This window comes from Toxotes jaculatrix, chromosome 4, assembly GCF_017976425.1.
Source record: "Toxotes jaculatrix isolate fToxJac2 chromosome 4, fToxJac2.pri, whole genome shotgun sequence".
Taxonomy (NCBI): Eukaryota; Metazoa; Chordata; class Actinopteri; family Toxotidae; genus Toxotes; species Toxotes jaculatrix.
In genome coordinates, this window is record NC_054397.1 from 23,597,955 (window position 1) to 23,620,353 (window position 22,399).

The following is a 22,399-nucleotide window of genomic DNA, read 5'->3' on the forward strand; positions in this document are numbered from 1 at the left end:
TGCAGTAAATAAGCACTGCCTGTGTGAAGGTAGCACTGATTAACTTAAAATTATTCCATGCACACAGATATCTGCAAACTCAAACCATGACTCAACATCAAAAACTCACCACAGTGCCTGGATAAATATCTTACAGTATTTTAATGAATTACTCCAGTGATCCAGATCAGCACCATTTGAGAAAATAAGGAAGCAATATAAGACCACACACTTTTCTCTTTAAGCCTTAATTGCTTGTAAATGAAATGATTTACAAAATTGCTGCCACATTAGAATAAGTGAAATTACCGTTATTGACTTTTTAGATCAATAGAGAAGTTTCCCACAGATATTTCAACACAGTCAGAGAAGCACTTCAGCAGTCACTCTGAGTGGCTGCTGCAAATGATGGCTAATAGCTGAAGACTTGAGACAAGGTGACTAATTAGTAGACTAGCTAGGCTAGTTTAACTTCAACTTTCAAAACCCAGACTTCCTGTTGTAATAAGTGCACATAGCACGTTTCAACATGTCCAAAAACTATTTTATTCTCTTATGAAAACTGCTCATTAGCCGTATGTTTCCCTACACAAAGTGTGAGGAGAATTCAGATTTCAGTTCAGCTTAAGACACAGTGAGACGTGGACGTTATTGTGTGAACAGAATGCACAACAGTCAGCTGTGGTGACATGAATACTTACACATTAAACCTACTAAAACAGTTGACTTCTGTGATATTTTTTTCTATTAGCCTGTTCCTGTCTAATTAAACTTTAAAAGCTATGAGCTGGTATGGAGTGTTTTAAATGGGCTTCAGGTGATGTGACACGGAGGATGTCAATCACTATGTTCCAATAGAGCAAAGTTCAGGAAGCGGTCACTGCATCAGGAGCAGGGAAATCCTGAGCTCTGTGTGTGTGTGTGTGTTTGTGGTTAATACATTTGTGTTTATGGGTGTCTCCAACTGTACCTCTGTGTGACTGTGGGCTTGGCTGGTAAGAAGAACTAATTTTCCGGTTCACTTGTTCACCAGCGTCCTTCAATTAAGGTTGGGGTCGGTGAGAGGGCTCCACTCTGACATCAATTCTGACCGAGCGGGCAGGAGGCCACTGCCGCATCAGGAAGGAACTTATCTTCATTGTGTGTGTGTGTGTGTGTGCGTGCGTGCGTGCGTGCGTGCGTAGGTGTGTTTGTGTGTGTGTGTGTAGGTGTGTATGTGGGCGTGTTTAAAGAAAACTTTGCTGCTGATAATTTATCACATACTGTAAAGTTTATAAAAAACAAACTTGCAATACTGTTTCGAGATATTGCTTTGACACCCTCACTGCCTGGGTCAAACTGAATATTGAGGAGACTAACACATGTCATATGAGATGATGAACAAACTTTTCTTTTGACATGTACTACACATATATTAAACAAGCGTTGCGCTTCTTGAGTTGAAAGACCTTTCAATAAAGTCAAAATATACTGTAATCACCTTAGTTGAGGAAACTGGGGGAATATTTATGCCTCACTGATTTAGAGGGTGTGTAAATCTAGAAATAATTTCTGTAAGTGTAGTAGCCTTAACAACTTTATAAATGATACACATAAAGGCAGCTGTACAAACAAAATTTCCATAACTGCAGTGCTATATACTGCATTTAGACATACAACAGATTGTATCAAATGGATTTGGTGTTTAGATCCCTTACTTGAAAGTATGGTAATTTTCTATATTTTTCCTATTGTCCACAAACGCCATGAAAACCTCAAAACCCACAGTCAGTTGCCCCTACAAGCAAGTATTTCCTGTGTAACCATAGTTGTATGTATGTTGTTCTTCTGTGTCTCTTCTGTTACCAAAAGGAATTAAAAACACATCACTGAGCTACACCATTGAATTGGGTGACATGTTCCTCCATTGCCATGAACAACGGCACTGTAGTTTTAACTGATTCTACATACACCATCGTAACGTTTGCTAAAACCTACAGTCCCCACCTGTTTTATGAAATGACTCAGCCTTTTCATGACAATGAAAGAATGTGTTCATGTCCTGTTTTCCCAGTATTTACATTTTTATGTGAAAGTTGGAGAGTACCTAGAGTCGAGCCAATGCATTGCTGGGTTTTGTCTTTTTATGGGATTTAGTGATAATAACAAAAGTGTAAAACAGCTCTAGCCTTATCCTTTAAAGCTACCCCAATCAATGTTTTATATCATTTTGATTAATAGACCAAATGACTATGTTAAATGTAAAAGGGGTCACTCATAGTTGTAAACTGACAAAGGATTATCATTTACTCTGCACTTCTCCTCAACTCCACAAAGCCATTTTGCCTTTTAACTCATTGTTTTGGTTTTTGCATCTCTGTAGTTGGCATAATTTCAATTATTTTCAGTAAAAAAAGCTAATAAAGCCCCCTGTCGAGAGCCAAAAACAAGACAACCTTAGCAATTAGGTGATAAAGAAGTTTATTAGCCCCCACCTTAGTACCCAGATATTTTTTTCTCAAGAGTTTCTGGGGAACAAAAAAAGGGCAGAAGGTAGTTAAATTCATCAGGTGAATAGAAGAAACATGACTACAAATGCTAATGTTGCTCCGTGAATGGCATATTTCTAAATTGGCAGCTGATTGTTTACACACTAGCCATTACAAATTCATGTGATATGTCAATGTTGTGTTTGCACAATGTTTTGCTATGTTCAGTTATACTATATACATATAAATGTAGGTTTAATTAAAGGTAGCAACAATCACAACGTTCAACTATAAACTGCTGAATGCAATCCTTTTCAGAGTGTAATATTTTATTTATTACATTACTGGATTACTAGTACTGACGCAGTAAATAGTGTTCTAATGTTTTAGCTGGTAGGACACGGTGCTAATTTGAATTATTATAGTATAATTATAATATAATTTTATAGTATAAAGTAGTTCAGTAGTTTTAGCTGTCACATATATGATAATATACATGTTTCTTCCAAGTGTTGTAGCTGTCATGTAATGAAATAAAATGTACCATATTTGCATATGTTTAGCCAGGTACTATACATGAGTGTTGAGTTTCTTTCCACTTAGCACATACACACGTTACAGGTCAGACCCAAAAAGCCTATAATTATATGGCACTGGATACATTTCTCATTGGTTTGAATAAACACACCTCCACATAACCACTAGAAAGTACCACACATATTAGATTTTTGACTTTCTGACAATGTGCAGTGTCACTATGTGCAATTCCAACAACTAATGAAATCCCTAAGCCAACGCAGCCCACACTATACTGGCTAAAACACAACTGTTGAAAATAAATACAGTATCTGAGCTCACCCTTGCAGTCAAATGGAACAGCGAGCCTGTGGTAGCTGAAATTATCACCCCAGTTTCCCTCTTCCTCCATGGCCATCGGCTGTGGCTTCATGTTTCTAAAAATAGCTCTACCCACACGTTTAATCCTGTCACTCAAAATACCAGTGTGCCCCATAAACCTCAATAATGTTATTGTCAGAAGAGATGCTTTTGGCGACGCCTTTTAAAAATATCTGTGTGGAATTTTTAGACTGATAAAAAAAATGTATTTCTCTATGATGATAAGTGACCTCAGTCATAAAAACAGTACAATGTCCATAAGGACAGTGACACAAAAATGGTTGTACAGTAATACTACAATTCATTTTTAAACAGTGAAAAACATTAACTATTTTTTTTTCTGGTATAGTTCTATTAAGACAAGACAATACCAAGCGTAGCCCACAACCACTGTGATGAGTAATCTGTAGGCATGCTATTTTCTAGCCCAGTCCTTATTAAAATGTTCTTCACCATCATTTCCAATCATGCATAGCACAAACTCACTGATGGCTTTATTAGAGAGAAACTAACCACTCTGCTGCAGCTTCTCAGCGGGATTAAACACAGTCCAGTGGGGCAATAATTTAGGTCTGTGATAATAAGTTTAAATCTAATTTTTGAACACAGGAAGCGCATGTGATAGTAAGACATGCCTATGTATGTTCTACTGATCATAAGAGAGTCAAGAGAACAAACCATGATTTTATTGGGATTTCATTATTATGTGAAGCTACACCTTCACCATAAGCAAGAAATTGTGCAAAACAGAGTCAATGAAACAACTGATTAAATTAATCAAATTGTTTATTGCTAGAACAAATATGCTTGATTGACTATATGGCGACTTTCTGATTTTTCAAAATAAGATCCAAATCTTTAGCTTGGATCAGTTCTTTTAGTCATAATAATCAATTAGAAGTTAGTGGGCAGGAACAATAGACCTTTACTCCATGTATTAAAGTGTTAATCCTTAAAATTTTCATTAGACTAAAACCCATTTTTGACACAGTTTATGGTTGGATTATTTTTCAGCCTTTCAATGAATTTATATTCTGAAATACCTTTCTATATAGCTGTTTTGATTCTTAGTGGCAAGGCCACTATTCCCACCCTGGATTCAAACTGCCAAACTACACTTATCCACAGCATGAGCTTCTTTAGCTGTAAAAATATCTCATATTGTATTTCTGACAAAGTAGCAACTCATTGAATGTAGAGTACTGGGACCTGTTGTATTAAACAGCACTTGCTGATACCATTAGTTACATTGGGTGTTGCCAAATCACTGTGGACTGAAATCTTAAGGATAATAACTTTAAAGGTTAGTCAGATTAAATGATGTAAAAATAATAAAATAAAATAAAATAAAATGAAACTATTAGCTATTATTAAATTATTAGCACATGTTCCCACCTCTGTTTGTTGAGGTTGTTCCTGCTTTACTACTGTTATTTTTTTAATCAACTAAAGGGAACATTATATGAAAAAAAAAAAAAACTTTAAAAATATGTAATAATAACCACAGTGATTAAGGCACTTAAGGATTAATAGCCCAGTATATTTATAAACATGATTAAAATATCTTCTGCTAATATGTGGATATTATTAATATCAAACAAATGAAAAGAGAATAAATGAAAATGAATGAAGGTCTGAAGCCTCACTAGCAGCCCCCAGAGTCCACAGAGCTTTTTACACCACACCAGTACTTAAGTGTTGGTTATCAACTTTCTAGCCTTTTTGTGTGCCAACAGTTCACCCACTAAACAGACCTTCAGCCAACATAATATAAAATACACATGCACAAACAGCTATTGGTATTAGTGTGCATCTTGGCTTGATAAACATTCCCTATTGTTGACAAAAGATTTCCTCTTGCTTCATTGATATTCCAATAGAGTATGCTACTTATTGATTGGTAGTCCGCACCCCTTCTCTGGAGTTGTCAGTCATAGCTTTAAGGACATACAGATAGTCAGGGGATAAGAAAATATTAGTTAGAATACACCATAACCCAAAGGCTTCTGTAATGCTTTATAAATGCTGCAATAGTATCCACAAATTAAAGTTTATATGTCTGCAGCACACAACAGTGAACTACTTTTTGGGACTGAAAACAATTTCAGCACAACGGACAACAGAGACAGACTTTTTCTCCTTAAGCATGTTTATCCATATTCTAACAGTGATGTGTTAAATGCAGGGCCGTGGGGGACCATTAAAGACAGACTACACTGTTTGATAATGGAACCGAGCATAAAACACACCTAAATGTGTCAGCATCTCGGCTACTTATCATCACATGCATAATGAGCACTGTAGCTCATATTACGACCACATCGATAACATTTTTACAACATCATTGCTCCAGCCTCTGGGACAGACGCTGGCCCATTTAATAAGGTTTATAATGATATATGCCTTCCTACGCCCTTTCATCAGTCTCTAAATTGGCACTAAAGGGTTTCTAGTTGACCTATTTACTCATTGTACTACTGATCTGGTTAATACGGTGACATTGTGGTGGCACACAACCATACACCCACAAACATGCACCCACATGTCAGGATTTGATGGTGTCTATTATCCGTGTGGTATGGAGGCCAAGATTGAGGTGGTTAGAGATAGAGGGAAATGTATTTTCTTCAGAGCAGTGATATTCAAATAAGCACATTTAGAACACGAAAGCCACGACATGGTTCTAGATATATGGATGAAGAAACAAAATCAGAGACACAAAGAACAGCATGTACATGTCTGTATGTATGTGTGTGCATTTATGTGCGTGGGTGGGAGTGCATGTGTATCCCTGGGTCATGTGGTCAGATGTATGGTCACGGTCTGGGTCTTTAGGTCTCAGTGTAAGGCTGATGAGGAGGATATTTCATCTCTACCTTCAGGCTTCTGTGTGTTTGTGTACATCCGTGTGTGACCATGTGTGTATATATGTGTGTGTGTGTGTGTGTGTGTGTGTGTGTGTGTGTGTGTGTGTGTGTGTGTGTGTGTGTGTGTGTGTGTGTGCGAGTGTTTTGAACTCGCCCGAGCAGGTGGTGAGATAACGTCCTAATACGGTGGCATGGCAGATGGCAGACCGTGCCACCTGCATCCCCTTTAGACCTCCAGGACAGACCCCTGCATCACCTCACTGACCAACCCTCACACACAAACACACACAGACACACACTCATACAGATCTGCTGAGTGCCAGCACATATGGGACATTAAATATCCTTGCTATAGTGTGGAAGGACCAGGCAGAAGCAAATCAGGCTCAATCCTTTTGGATAAGGTTGTCTGAGTCTGATAATAAAATAAAGAAAGTGCTTTTGAAAATTAAGGGGAAATTTTTCAGCCTAGTATTTTTCAACCTTTGCGTAATTCTCATAATGGCTCTTCACACTATGGGCCATGGCAACCTTGCATCTTCCTAAAGCATTTCCAAATAAATTCATTTTACAAAAATCATTCAAAACACTTTTCTCAGAGTCCAATTAAACCTATACACATAAAGTAACACCATGGATTAGAAGGAAGGTCAGTCCATGGGAAATCTCTGGGACAAGCAGCCATCTAAACAGACAGCTGCCTAATCATCTACAAACACCCTTTTGTTGAGGCTATGAGTTGCTGTTGAAGCAGCTTTTGGTTACACTGTCATCTTTTAAACCTGAAATGACTGATTTTTAAGTTGATGAACACGTTAGCAAACAGCTACTATATTTACATTTAGCAGTTTGTGTTTTTTTATTTATCATTTTATAATTTATTATCTTTCACTTGGAGTTTTGCTTCTGGCCACTTGATGAATGTAAAAGTCAGTGTTTTCACTACCAGCTCTTAAGGGAAATATCTGTTAGCGATTAACAGATATTTAGCAAGTCATAAACTGGGCTAAAACAATGCTATGGGAATGTGGTGAGAACGGTAAAGAACAGTAGAGTTACAGACAGGACAGGTAAACAATGAGCTATAAATCTCTAAAAAGCTGAAAGGAGCTGAAAGGTTACGGGCTAATTCTCTGTTGGTTCACAATCACTAGAGGCAAGTATGGAAAGACTCAACGTAGTGTAGAAGCAAGACCCAAAGGGCCCTTTGTTCTACACTGCCTTGGACTTTGGCCCTTTTTACTGCTTTGGCCACTTTCCCTAATTTCTCTTGAATTTATTGTCTTGCACATTATAAATATTTTGTGCAAAGGGCAGACATTGAGGCAGTATTGATGATGAATTTGGAAGGGTGGTTTTCGATTACCCATTGCAGGTCTCATTGTATTATCAATGGCCATTGATTTAATTAATTTTACAAAGCAGTATGTGCATCAGTGGGTGTGCGACACCTGAGGTTGACCTTTGGTTGAACTATGATAGTGAAACTCATGCCAGTGTGAATTTTATTGGAATCAATGCACAGAACATCTTGTCTCTTGTCAGTATTACCATATATGACACAGTATATGCGCAAGGAAAAAGAGAACAGAACGACTGAATCAGAACCACGAATGACTGAACCCCGCAAACTTGGTGTTGTTTGAAGGGCCTCATTAAGAAATAGGTTCTTTCAAAATTTTGCACACCTTGCTGCTTCCCTAGACGGAGCAGTTACATGGACACATGCAAGGACACACACACACACACTAACCACTCTCCAATTATAGTAGTAGGATGGAGGACACCCTTCACATTATCAAATTATTTTCCTTTATTTTCCTTTCATACATTGTAAGTATAAAAATGTTGATTCTTTTTATTAAGGAAATTAAAGAAAACTTAAGTGACAGGATATCCATTTGCCTTTTGTGAGGATGAATGTTTGTCATTTTGCATCGATGGCCAATAATATTTAGTAGAACCAGAGCACACAGACGAAGAGCTAAATCAAATAGGAAAAGAAGGAAAGAGTGTTTCTGTTTTCTGCAAAGAGTGGGATTTGTTGAAGAAGAAGTTGGAATATCTAGATGTGTCCGTGGATGTGGAAAGATGCAAGCTATGTAAATTCAACAAGTTTGTGTCTCTGATCAACAAATCTGTACTGGAGACTGTGTGGCTCTCCAGTACGAAGAATCTGAACAGAGAGCGACACAGCTGGCAGGTTGCCCCGTAAGTATATCCATATGCAGTTCGCTACAATAGCTAATAGAGGAAATTACTTCTCATATGTATTTTCATTTGCACTTGGTGACAAGCAATTGAAATGATTTAAGTAAAACTGAATTTTATTTGAAAGCTTTATGATGTTTGAACTACTTGCCCCAATATACCTTCTTTTGTTTCCTGAATTTCTTTAACAAAAGGTGGCAAGTGCAAATGGCCACAGCCACCAGAATAAGACCCAGGTTGAAAAATAAAAGAATTTCCCTTTGTATTTAGTGATTTATATACATCTGTGTTGGTCAGGTTTTATTTTTCCACATTAATCACACATAGAAATGTGTAAAGGGAATACTCGTTCTGTGACAGCTTTACTTTAGCACCATTATGAAAAATAATTTGGTATCATTCTCAGAACATTATGGCTCACGCTGTACCTATTTATCCTAACTCCATTAAATCTCCATTTTATATTCAAGTGCTTTAACTCCACTCCCTGTGGTCAGTGAAGGCTTTACGGCTACTGGTGAAGCCTCAACTGTTTGCAGCCGCATGAATGAATGTGGTGTCTTTATAACATTTATTCAGTTAAGGTTGGTATGTGAATTAGTGCTTGGGACAGTTGTTCCCTTGTTACTTTCAAAGGCTAAATGAAATGTATTTCCTATCCGGGTAGCTTCCTCTCAATTTTGACTGGAATTGTCTAATTTTCTAATGATTGTTAAATCAGGTTTAGGAGAGACAAAGGTAGTACACAGTTTGTGATGCACAGAATCTGCTGCCTTGCTGTACGTCATTTTCTTTCTTACAAATTCAGCACACTTACTGAGACATCCACAGTCTACGTTGTTGGTTCCCACATACCAATTGTTTGATGCAGGATATTTGAGTTAAAAAAAAAAAACAAAAAACACCAAAACCCTTAATTTTATTCAATTGTCATTCATTCTGATTCACTGTAGTGCATTTACAATGTACATCTACATCATGCACAAAATATTCATCAGATAAATCAAAGTAGCTCTCTGTAATGAATGGCCAATACATTGTTTGTTTACATCTGGTATCATTGAGCTGAAACCGTACTTTCAGATCAGTCTGACCTTTGAAAACACACGGCACAGCTCTGAGCTAGTGCAAGAGGTGCTTTTATTTTGGATGCAATATGTTCTATAATCATGCTCATTTGACTCTATGTTAATTTACTAGCTTCTGTGATTAATTTTAGTTTTAATTTTCATGTTACTGCATGAAAGAAACCTCTGAAGAAGCATCTGATGAAAATGATATTTTTAGCCACACCAGCAGCGTGACTCTGGGGGATGGCATTGCCAGTCTGTCGGTTGGTCAGTCTACCACTTCGGTCCAGACTAAAATATCTCAACAACACTGGATGAATTTCCACGAAATTTTGTGCAGACATTCATGGCCTACAGATGAATCCTTGAGAATTTTATGATCCCCTGTCTTTTCCATTGTTAGCTTACAGCTAACTGCACAGTTGGCACAGTCTGTGTTTGGTGGAATGGCTCAGTGGTCAAATTTGTTTTGTTGTACAGCTCAAGGCAAAAAATTCACTTAGCTTTTTGTCTGAACACAGCTTTAGTCTTCTTTTATTTTGACCAACACAGCTGCCTATGTCATTTACACCTCACATGTATCTTGTCCTGATTATAATCACTGTCTTTTGTCACCAATTCATAGAGTTCATGACATTGGTCTGTGAACTGTGTCAAATGCTTCTTGTGGCTGATGAGGTCCAGTGCAGTCACTGAGGATGTGAAGCCCTTCGCTGCTTGTATTCACGACCAGGCTGCCAGGAACACGAGGGAAGAGAGGACCCAAATGCAGAAACCCCGAGACAGGCAATGAGTAAACTAAAAGTCTTTTAATTAAACTCAAAATCACTGGAAGAGTCCAGGGCCAGAAAACAAAACTTAAACATCTAAAAATCATCCATGAAGGAGGGAAGAAGGCTGGAAACATAAAAGACTAAGCAAGCTACTTGGGATCAAAAAGCCACCAGGGTATCTTCATGAGGGGGGGGGGAAATGCAAGGCACAGATACAACAACAAACACAGGGAACCAACACAGAGAGAGACACAGGTGAACTGACAAGGACACAGGAGGATAACGAGACTTATATACATGAGGTAATAGGCAACAGGTGAAACCAATTAGGGTGGAGCAGACAATCACAAATGGAGGGAAACTAGACAAAGACACACAAGGGCTATGACTTCAAAATAAAGAAAGAAATACACAACCAAAACTCAAACACCCAAAACAAGAGTTACTGGACTAAAGAAACACAACCAGAACTACTAACATAACTAAAGACACTAAACAAAAGAGTTCAAAAAACAAACCTGAAACAAGATTTGTTTCAGAAAACAACCCCCTTAGGAGGTGATAAAGACACATGGTGATAAAGACACATGGTGATATCCCAAAGGACAGAGCGGGAGAGAGACATGTCACATATTATTTGCTGTAATCACATATTCACTTCAAAATCACACATGCACACACAGACACATTTGTCTGAACACAACTCCTCCTCTCCATGTTCAAACTGTATTTCCATTTGCCAGTCAAGTAAAACACCAAGCCATTCATTTTCCCCTCTCCGGTTCAGGCATAACTGCCCTAGCAAAACCACTTTAGCTCAGCTCATTTCCCACTGACTATAAGCAGACCTGTGCAACTCATCTAAAAGAATAGAGAAGAGCGAGGAAAACGGTCTCCATTTCAAGCCTGGCTGGTGTCAAGTTGATGATATGATTGTATATGTAATGGTAACACTGACAAGACAAGAATTTTGCTGTAAACAACAACAGAATATCTTTCAAGTAGAATTAAAAACAACTTCAGTTTTCATAAATAAAATAGAACTTTATTACAATAATGAATCAGTAATTAATAACTGGCAAAACATCTGCAAACGCCAGGCATTTTTACTGAGGGCATGTCATTAACAGTATTGGCTGTGGGATCTGACATAGAAGCAGATAAATTCATTTATTGCAGAATGCAAGTATTCAGGTACTTTGTGTACCATGCCAGTGTCATATACCAATGTCACTGTCTGTGTAACAGGAAGATAATGTTTCCCCTCTGTTCATTATTAGATATTGTGATAAAGATGGCCATGAATTCTCACATAGCAGCCTGTGCTGTTATTTACTGAGCACCGAAGGTACCCTGTACAGTTTTTGACCTCTAGTGTTATGAGGCAGTGTTTTCACAGAGGGGGTCCCAGTTTTATTAGTATGCTAGTTAGCTCACGGGCATAGTGATACATGTTCCTGCTACTAGTTTCACATTTTTCCAATAATCGCCAGTTGATGGTGGCAAAAGAAGTGATGAAGAAGATGGCTTGCGATGCTAACAATTGAAGGATTTAAAACCTTTTGAAAAAATCAGCAATTCAAATGTTTTATGTGGAAGGAAAATATACATACAGTGCATGTGGATGAAAAACAGAGAATTCAAATATAACTTTTTTAAAGTTAAGTACGGCTGATCAGAGTGAATAAACCAGTGAGGAAGAGTGTTTCAGCTAAAAGAAGAGAAGCTCAGAGAAACAAAATTAATTCTGCAAAAATATTAATTACATTTGAGACAAGCCTTTATTTGTTCAAACTGAAGGCCTCTACTAAATATGTCATTATCCTAGAATAATCCATTTGTGATTTATTATTACAAAAAGCATATGTCAAGGAGGATATGAGAGTACATTGTGAGTGAGGCCCAGCACAGAGGCAGGATGGTTGTTCTGTACTTATTACTTGGAGTGCTGTGCTTTGGGACAAACAGGAACCACTAACACTGTAGTGCTGATGAATACTAATGAATCATCCCTTCCTCATTTTTGTATATTTTCTGTCTATACTGAATATACCCAACTACACTGAATTTCCAAACTGAACTTTCCTCAGATGGCCCCAGCTCAGTCATTATGGTTTTCATCTGTATGCTTTTAAATGCACAACTCATTATCCCTCAAGATACCCATTTTAAAACCGTATGAGCAAAATGCATGACGGTCATTTTGTTTTTTTCTCAAAAACATCAGTCAAACTCAGTTCACAACTTTGAAAGATAAAAAGGCATTCTTTATCCTCCACAGGTATTCCTCCACAAGATTTTCAGGCTAAAATTAGCACACCAACATATTTATTTAAAAAAAAAAAATGGGGGGGGGGGGGGGGGGGGACATATACTTGCAGATTAACTGTAATGATAGAGAGTCTCCTTCATATTGGAGAACATCATTAAAATCACAAGTCTCTGGTTTGTCACTGCATGACCTCGAGGACCCACAGGTGTGATGGGATTGGCTCCAGCTGGGCCTCATTTGCACATCTAATGCAATCAGGCACCTAATAGACCTGATTTTGACCTGTGATCACTCTCCAAACATTCAGATGCCAATCAAATTATTTTATCTGTCAGGTTCATGTGTGAGTTACAGCATCTTATCATTTTCCCTCAAATTGTACCTATAGGCTTGAGGTCTGTTTCTTGTGAGTAAGGGAATATGTGATTATATGTGCAAAGAGTGTTTCTACATGTGAGTTTGTATGTGTAAGTCTAGGTGCGTGTGTGTGTATGTGTAAGAGGGACTAACAAGTCAAGCCACTTGAATATTCTCTCTGCTCTGTTTGGTCCCTGTGCAACTACATTTATGCAAATGCAGCCTTTTTATATAAATTCTGACTATAATGTATGGAGATTTGGCACAGCACTATTTGAAAGCATTTGAAAGCAGGGCTCCCCAAGGGTGCAAGTGTGTAAATGTGTGTTTGTTCGTGCTTGCATTTCTCTTCTTGTGTGTGTGTGCATGTGTGTTTTTTTTCTGTGTTTGTAGCGTGCTGTGCCCAGGGACATCAGCGATGCCACCACTGTCCCACTTTTTCACATCCCCCCTAAAAACATGTTGATTCAGACAAACCTCCTCTTCCTCTACTGCTCCTCTCATCCCCCCTCTCCTCTTGGGATGGACTGAAGGAGACATACAACCACAGCAGACGTTCATCACCCACAGCCAGGGTGTTTGATTTTTTTACTTCCCTTCTTTTTTTTGTGCTTTATTTTACCATTCCAAATCATCTTCCCCCAACTGACTTCCACGAGAAACGATAAGGAAACTTGTCAATAGGAAACAGCTGGAGTATGCCTGTTTCTTGTGTGTTATTTTAACTAGTCAACTGTACTGTGAATATAGACTCCCGAGAGATATCGTGGGTGTACCAACACATGGTGGTAGCCATCAAAAAGTACCCCAGCTTGCTTCTATCAATCACTAGTGTTGCAGTTGCTGCTGCAGCAGATTCCTTCTCAAATGTTGTGGAGCTGAGAAGGTATGGACTACTGAAATGTGTCTCAAATGACTTATTGCCAGACCTTTAGCGGTTTGGACTGATTCAAAAGGGTACTTTTTTTTACGATCAGAAAAGAGTCCTCAGGGGAGAGTGGAGAGACCAACAGCCGTGTACTGTTGCTATGGAGCTAAGAGTTCAATATTAAGAAAACAAATTAAATTGAAAAAATTTAAACCAGTGAAATAATGCAGAAGATTATTAAAACTCAACTTATTATTTTTACATTTTCCCCAGTGACACTTTAATTTCAAGTCCCATTTTATTTTATAAAAGCGTAAGGTCACTTTTTATGATATCAGTACATTGATAATGTTTGCACTGTGTTACACATACTGTAGGTAACTGCTCAACAACTGAATTGAACACAAATTGGTCAGTACAGTAATAAAAAAATTAGTCACTGTCTTGAGGTCATTAACACATGGTTGTCCTCACAGTGCACAATGGCTTCATGCTTTGTTGTCAAGGTCAGGACCTCTGAGCTAACACTTTCATACTCATGCAATTGTGCTTACATTTTACCTGACTGGCCACCTGATACCGATGTACAGTGCTTATCATCAGTTGCATTTTAATCTTCAGAGCTTGTGTAATCAGAATCCTCCAAAATCAGTGTTTGCGATGTTAGCTAGCTCCTGTTGCCTGGAGTGACCACAGAGAAACACTGTCTGTCCTTTTTCCCTTCAGACAGTTGTGTCTTTCTCGTAGAAACCAGTTTAGCTTTAGCTACAATTAGTTCTTCACTTGCTAAGTAAATTTTCTGTTTACTACAGTAGCTTCTGCAGTTGCTTGATTCAGAATTATTATGACACCATTGTTGCTATAGCTAACATGAGCAAACTGGCTTTGCAAAGCTTGCAAACTTAAAGGTACCTTTTGGAGTTATTTTTTATTACATTCAGCATTTCTCCCCAAAACACATCGTGCGTGTCCCTGCAGCAATTGTAATTTCTAAAAATGAATGCATTTTCAAAATACTGAAATTGTTGCATTCTTTGTCTTCGTGTTTACCAGCTAACAGTCATTTCTTCCCTCCCATCTCCCTTGTCAACATGTTACTACATCTGTTGGCATGTTACCGCCACTGCTTGGTGATCAGCAGAATAGCATGAAACCAATGGCAGGATGTGCCACGGGAATACCCGTGTGCTCATGCATGTGGATGTGCATCCCTATACACATGCATGTTACAAGCAAAACTAAACTTGCTTTCTAAACTTGCTAAGCATTCCACGTTCCAACGAACTACACAGGGTACCTTTAAGAGTGACAGGGGGTATGACCGGTTGTTGGGCAGGGACTGGTTAAAAAAAAAAAAAAAATTACATTAGGACATTTGAAAAAGGCCATTTTGAAATACAAATTTCTAACTAGTTTCAATCATTTAAAAACTTGCAACAATTTCAGTTTCTTTTACAAGTTACTGAAGCATTCATATGCTTTTATTCAGCTTTTCAGTCTTAATATTTATTTCATAATTAGTTGTTTATTATTTTATTACACTTTGGGGTTCTATATATTGCATGTTGTACTGGTTTTGGAGGGAACACACTGGCTCATTTCAACAATTTGAACATGAAGCTTCTGAATTTTTAATCATTTTACTCTATAATGAGTGTTTCAAATCAAGGACTGGCATTTCTTGTCAGTGATTATTCTACATCAACAAATATTTGTGGACCAAAGAAAATCTGTTTTTCCAAAATGAAATTTAATTTTGACCATCCTGCACTTCATCTTAAACCACACAGACACTGACGCTTTACCTTTTTTAGAGACAGCAATTACAGTAACATTTTTGGCATAGATGATGGTTTGGAACAACATTTCAGAGATAAGACCTTCTGTGTCTGAACTCGCAGCCAGCCTCACTGTATATTGATCTATATCCTGTGTGCGTGTGTTCGTGTGTGTGTGTGGGCTTGTTGTGGGCTCATGCGTATATGTGTAATGATATGAATCACAGCTCAGATATAGCTAACAAAAGTAGGTTACCTTAGGCATTAGTTATGGTGGGTTCCTCATTGACATGGTGTGTGTGTGTGTGTGTGTGTGTGCTTGCGTGTGTGCATGCATGGATTCGAGTATGTGTGTGCTCCTGTGTGAAGGAGCACACACATAGAGCAGTTTGCTGAGCAGACAAATGTGTCCATCAGCCAGAGGCTCCAGGCCTTCAAGTCTGACTAATCGACACAACGGAGAGAAGTGTGTGTGCACCTCTATGTGTGTGTTGTTCGGAGGGCACGAACCAAGTGAAGAAACAAATTAGGATTGTGTGTAGGTGAAGGAGTTCAGCAAGACAGGAAGAGAGAAAGACGCAGAGACAAAGAGAGAACATCCTGAGAGAATATCCTGATGGTCACGATAGCATGGTGACCCGAGAACTATGCGTAATTATGGAAAGTGAAGAAGAGATGAGCGCCTGACGAGATGGGGAGGAAGAAAAGGAAATGACCAAGTGGAGAGAGATTTTAAAAAAAAAGAGAATGACAGGTGAGGGCAATCAAGAGAGCATGAAATAAAGAATGAGAACAGGCAGACCAAACTGAGCCTGAGGCCCTAGACTGACTAATAAACAAGGAAAGAGGGGAAGAATAAGGGCAGGGGGAGGACAATATTGTGGAGAATAAAAGAGGGGCAAATGATGCCATACATTTCCCCCTCTTTTATTAAAAAAAGAGGGGCAAAATTAAAAAAAAGAAAAAGAAATGATAATAAATAATAAAATAGACAAGGGATCACAGTCTCAACAAAATGTTTTCTCTTAAAGCTGCACCAGTCAATATTTTTGTATCTATGACTATGTGTAATATGGAAGGGGTCACTAAAAGTGACAAATCCACAGAAAATAATTACCCAACTTTGCAGCTCCCCTCAGCTTTGTGGAGGTTTTTTTTTTTATCTTATTTTAGATTATCGCCATGGTTTACAACTCTGAGAACAACACTGTCCTCAAACCACAAGACAGTCACAGTGTGGTTGGTGGAGATTGAAACAGAGCTATAAGGATAGTGAAAATGGGATGTGCAGACATCAGGTAGCAAGAAACATGACTCCAAATGAATGCTGATGTTCCTCTGGGTCTGTGCTGGACATGTGAGAAGGTAACTATATAAGGTGATCAGACACAGTTTTAGTTAGGTCACACATAGCTTCTGTTTTTTTTATGTTTTTTTTTTTTTTTTCTTTTTTCAACTTGAGCAGCTGCAAAGCTGCATTAATTGTTGGGGTCAGCAGAAACAAGCTGATGCTCAAATGCTCTGTAGAGGTACAGAGCCAGGTGATTATTCTCTAAGGGCTCATCACTACATGAGACCACTTTCACATTGAGCAGAGTACAGAGCAGTTGATAAAAAAAAAAAACAAAAAAAACAACTTGTTGTAGCAGCTTTCAGATTTATTTTTACAAAAGTGTTAGGGTTAGGGTTAGGGTTAGGGGTTAGGGTTAGGGTTAGGGTTAGGGTTAGGGGTTAGGGTTAGGGTTAGGGTTAGGGTTTAAATGAATCCATTTAAACCCTAACCCTAACCCTATTTAAATGCCAATTTAAATGAATCCATAGAAAACATACGTATAATCCTTACCTTACCATAAGAGGCAGATTTTCCCTAACTGATGAACACAATGAATATGTGCCACCACCAGTGTTTGGAGGCCATAATAAAAATCCCTATGGATACTTTATTTTCTCCTTTATTTGTTGCCACATTTTTGATGCCATTTGCTTTGCTATATATGTTTTTCTGTGGCAGATTGATCTGACATCACACGTTCTACTTCTCAGTTAAGTCTGGTTTCTTTTTCTCCTGATGCTTCCAGACATTTTTAATGAGTGCAGAATGAAAAATAACTATAACAACAATAATGGTGTGGAATGCAATCAAAATCTGAGTAATCTGCACAGGAGAACCACTACTGTAGCATCTTTACCATAATCCTGCTGGATTGTGATAGGGCACTGTGTGTTTTTCTACCTTGAAAAGCCCGAGTAGGGAAAATCTGAGATATAGAAAAAACTTAAAAACTTAGAAGTTTTATGCAATTATGCAGATATTCCAAGCATGAATTTACACTGAGTATGTTTTATAAGAATGTACCCACGAAGGGCTAAGAGTAGATATGGAGAAGGGTAAAATTAAGATGAAAAATGTAGACAGAGAGGAAACATGAGAGAAGGTGGAGTGGGCGTCAGAAGAGAGAAGCAGACGGCCTCGCTGAGAGGGAAATATTGAACACTGGCGAGAGGCGGGAACGTATCACTTAAAGTGGTTCGCAAATTGGACGGACATGGACTCGGCAACTGTCTGAGAAAGTGAGGAACGAGAGAGAATGAGGACAGAGGGTGTTGGCTCCGTAATGTGTACTGGAGTGTAAAGATATCTGTCACTTGGAGCACAGCTTCAGACAGTAACATGCAGAATGAAGACACTCATTAAAAAGCTGGAAGCGAGGAAGAAAAAATAATGGACCATACGGAAAGGAATCAAATCAGAGCCCAGATGTAAATGAAGTGTTGGTGCATTCATCTCTCCTTTCCTGTGTGACTGTATAACTTTTCATCTGTCTGCCTGTCGCGGCAGAAACTGACTTCATGTTAGAATTAACCGCTTGGCCTTTTTTGCTGCTGAGACCAATTTAGTTTGTAATAGTGCCTGGGGTCATGAAGTCCTGTAATGGATTGTATAATAACGTTATGGGTATATTCTATAATATGGTCATGAGTATGTGATCTGTATATACAAGATCCTCTTGGTTTCATGATATAAAATCATAATGGTAAGCATTGACCTTAGACAGGAAGTCATTACATTGTAAAATAGTGCAGTTATCACAGCTGCATGTTATTTAAATATGTGGTGAAGGAAATTCAATTGTAAATGATTTTGAATGTGAATGGGGCTTTTGAGGATTTGGGGAATAAATGCAGAAAGAGGAAAGAAAGGCAGCAAAGAGACAGAGATTGAATTGACTTGAATTTTTTTCTTTTTTCTTTTCTTTTTGTACATTGTGGATTCAGCAAAGTCACATTTTCCCATGTACTTTGTTAAATGCTTCATTGGAGCATAAACACACACATAGTTATGTGAGTCAAAGGAATATTCACATTGCTTTTAGTCACCCCCCCAACCCCATGTGTATACACATACACAGAAATGCATGCATGCGTGTCACAAAGGTTCAAAGCCCAAGCTCTGCTGACTCTGTTCTGACACAAACACGTACACATATGCACAGGTGCCAGAACACACACACACACACACACAACATCTTTACTCAGTGGTCCTGAATCAGCAAGAAGGTACTTACAGACATTCCCACTGAGGTTAAATGTTCTATTTACTGTTTTATGTCTTCAGACACAGACACACACACACCCATGCATGGAAAAATAAACACACACATACACAGAGGTTTTTTTTTTCTTTTTTTTGTTACTTTTGAGGACACCAAATGGAACCGTTCATTCCTTTGAGGCTCACCATCTCAACCACTAACCCTAAAATCAGCTCTGACGGATCACTGTGAGGACCGGCCAAAATAAAGTCCTCACAATCCAAAATAGCCTCACAAGAACAAAGGGATGTCAAAAGTCAGTCCTCATAAGTATAGCTCAATCCAACATACACAGGCACACACACAGATACACACACACACACACACACACACACACACACACACACACACACACACACACACACACACACACACACACACACACACATATTCCTGATGGGACAAGGCTATAATTTACCAACATTTTATTTGGAGCACAGTGCTTACTCTTTTGTTGTCTGCAACATGTCTTGTCTGAATACAGTATTTTCATAATATGCCTCATTAAGTGAGTGATATACAGAGATTTGAAGGATAATGACCTTTAAAGAAAAACAAAGCAAAATGAATAACTGACATTCCTACTGACTGATGGTTGTTTGCATTGTGAGAGACACAGATGTGATGTATTCACTTCTGATTGTTTGCCTTCAGATGAAGCTACGGAGCCCCTCTGGTGACATTGGATAAAAAAAAAAATGCGTGGCCACTAGATACGTAATAACACATGGCCACGAGATCATAATGAATAATCTCGTGGCCACGCATTAACTATCTTGTGGCCATGCATTTTTTTTTTTTTTTTTTTTTATCCAATGTCACCAGAGGGGCTCCATATAAAGCTGTGGCAAATATGAATATCTTTCTTTTACAGTGCATATGTCAATTTTCCTTATATTTACATTCAAAGAACAGTAAAATGTTGGAGTTACTTGACACAAAGTCACATTTATAAAATCATCTTTTTCATTTGTAGAACAATAAAATCATCTTCTACAGGCTTTTTTTAAAACATACAATATAAAATAATTTCACAACTTGGAAATAACAAATTATCAGTTCAGTTGGTGTGGACTGATTTAAACCTCAAACAAATTATGTTTTTGGCCACTTGGGGGAAGCATAACAAGTGATGAATGTGGCATTAACATATCATGTTGAAGTCAAGTCGATATTTCAAACTTGCTTGAGAAACAGTTGCTTATTTACCTATCCAGCATTTACAGAAAAATATTACCAGTGATTTGGAGTCATGTTTCTGGCCACCTGGTGAATGTAACTAGCTTTGTTTTTGGTCTCCACCATCCCCTGAGAGAAATATTTGGCTAGCTAACTGCTAACTATGTTAGTACAGTCCGACACAGTAGTTAACAGTGGGTTTTTCCACAGAAAACATATTAATTATAGCTGGTGAGTTATGACTTTGCCTGGAGTTGAATGGAATTTTTTGATATCCCTTCCTAACCCCCAAGTTTTAAAAATGATGTTGCACAAGTATCTGCAGCATATCAGCTCAATTCTTCTGTTCCTGTGGCATTTGCACACTATGACTTGTTTACTGCTTAGTTTAGTTTAGGGCTTAGACTGGACTCTAGATATCATAGCTAAGATATGTGATTTGCAAAATACTGAATTTGTGCAATTTCTGGTCAAAACCCTGACAGCATTAATCATTTCAAGGAGTTTTCTCTCTGTATTACATCGGTATAAAGTTCCCTGTACGCTGACAAAAGTTGACTACATACACACGCCGAGATGAAAATCTAAATGGATGACCACAGAAAACATTGGTTAGTCAGAGAAAAACTATTTTGTACCCAGAGTGGTAACAGAAGTCAATTTTCTTGTGGAATGCCATTCATACGAACAAAATAGAATTTGCCTTTAAAATTCCAATCTCTCCGTTGCTTTCAAGAGACGAAATTCAAATTCTCCGTGGTGAGGAGAGGCTGTGCATGAGGCAGAACTAGCAAGAAAATTACTGCTCGTCATTAAACAGGACTTTTGTGTAGCACATTCTTTCTCCAAAACACACATACACACATTTTTTCTTTATATGCACAGAATGTTTCTTCTCTCTTGTTCTGGATATGAAGATATGTCTTACTTTATCTACATGTGTTATCAGTAAGTAGTTTATTACCTTTTCATGTTTTCACCACATTAATTATTCACTTTTAATCTGTTTATGTATATGCCTTGGCAACATGCTTTTTGGATCAAAACATTACGCCAAATCGTTGAACTATCTTGCGGAGAATTCTTCAGGGCGGTGAAGCAAAAACACATTAACAGTGAATCCAGCACTCCAAAATTGGATATCAATTACAGGATTATGATATGTAATTTTAGCTTTGGAGGAATTCAATTGTTACTCTTCTCAGCGTTTTGAGAGGATTCTTCCATGCATTCCTTGCTTAGCCCCTCTCTCTCTCTCTCTCTCCAGTACAACAGAATCTCTGCTAATTATTTGTTGTACTATCCTTAAGGAAGTGTGAGCTTCCTAAGGTGGGGGGGAACAGTGTTTGGGAGCTGGAGGGAGGGGGGGGGGGGGGGTGCTGTATGATAGGGACTGATCCATATAGCTGGATTCACTGTCACAGAATTCCCAATTGAAGGGGAACTTGCATGCACACAGCCGGGAAGCGGATCTGACACTCTAAAATCGGCTCAGGGATGCTCTTAGTGAATTTTCGCACATTAATGCTTTTAGAGCATCCACAAACATATGCACGCATGGGCACACACAACTCACAAAAATCCACACACACATACTCCTGAGCACCTCATCCCTTGCTAATTCCTCCCCTTCTCCTCCCTCTTTCGTCTCCTCTCCTCCCTCATCCTCCCTTCGCGGGCTGACAAGCTAAGCCCAGAGCAGTTAAATAATCACTAAGGCTTCCAGCTGGCAGAATATGCTGCGGTTTTTCTGAGAGGAGGGAATATAGCAGGGATGGCAGGACACAACAGCGGCATGCCAATATGTATTGATATTGTGCTGACAGAATGTGTTTCTGCGTGTTTGTTTTGAAGTTTTCAAGGCTTCCTTGGACTGTGAAAGAGATCATTCCAACTGCACAAGTGCACACCATGGGCTTAACTGCAGGCAAAAAAGGGAAAACAAACTCTATCCTAAAAACACTCTCTTACTTTGACCTGTTGTGTGCGTGTGTGTGTGTGTGTGTGTGTGTGTGTGTGTGTGTGTGTGTGTGAATTTGGATTTTCCTATGGTTGTTTGCTGCTATGACTGTTTGTCCCTGTGTGCC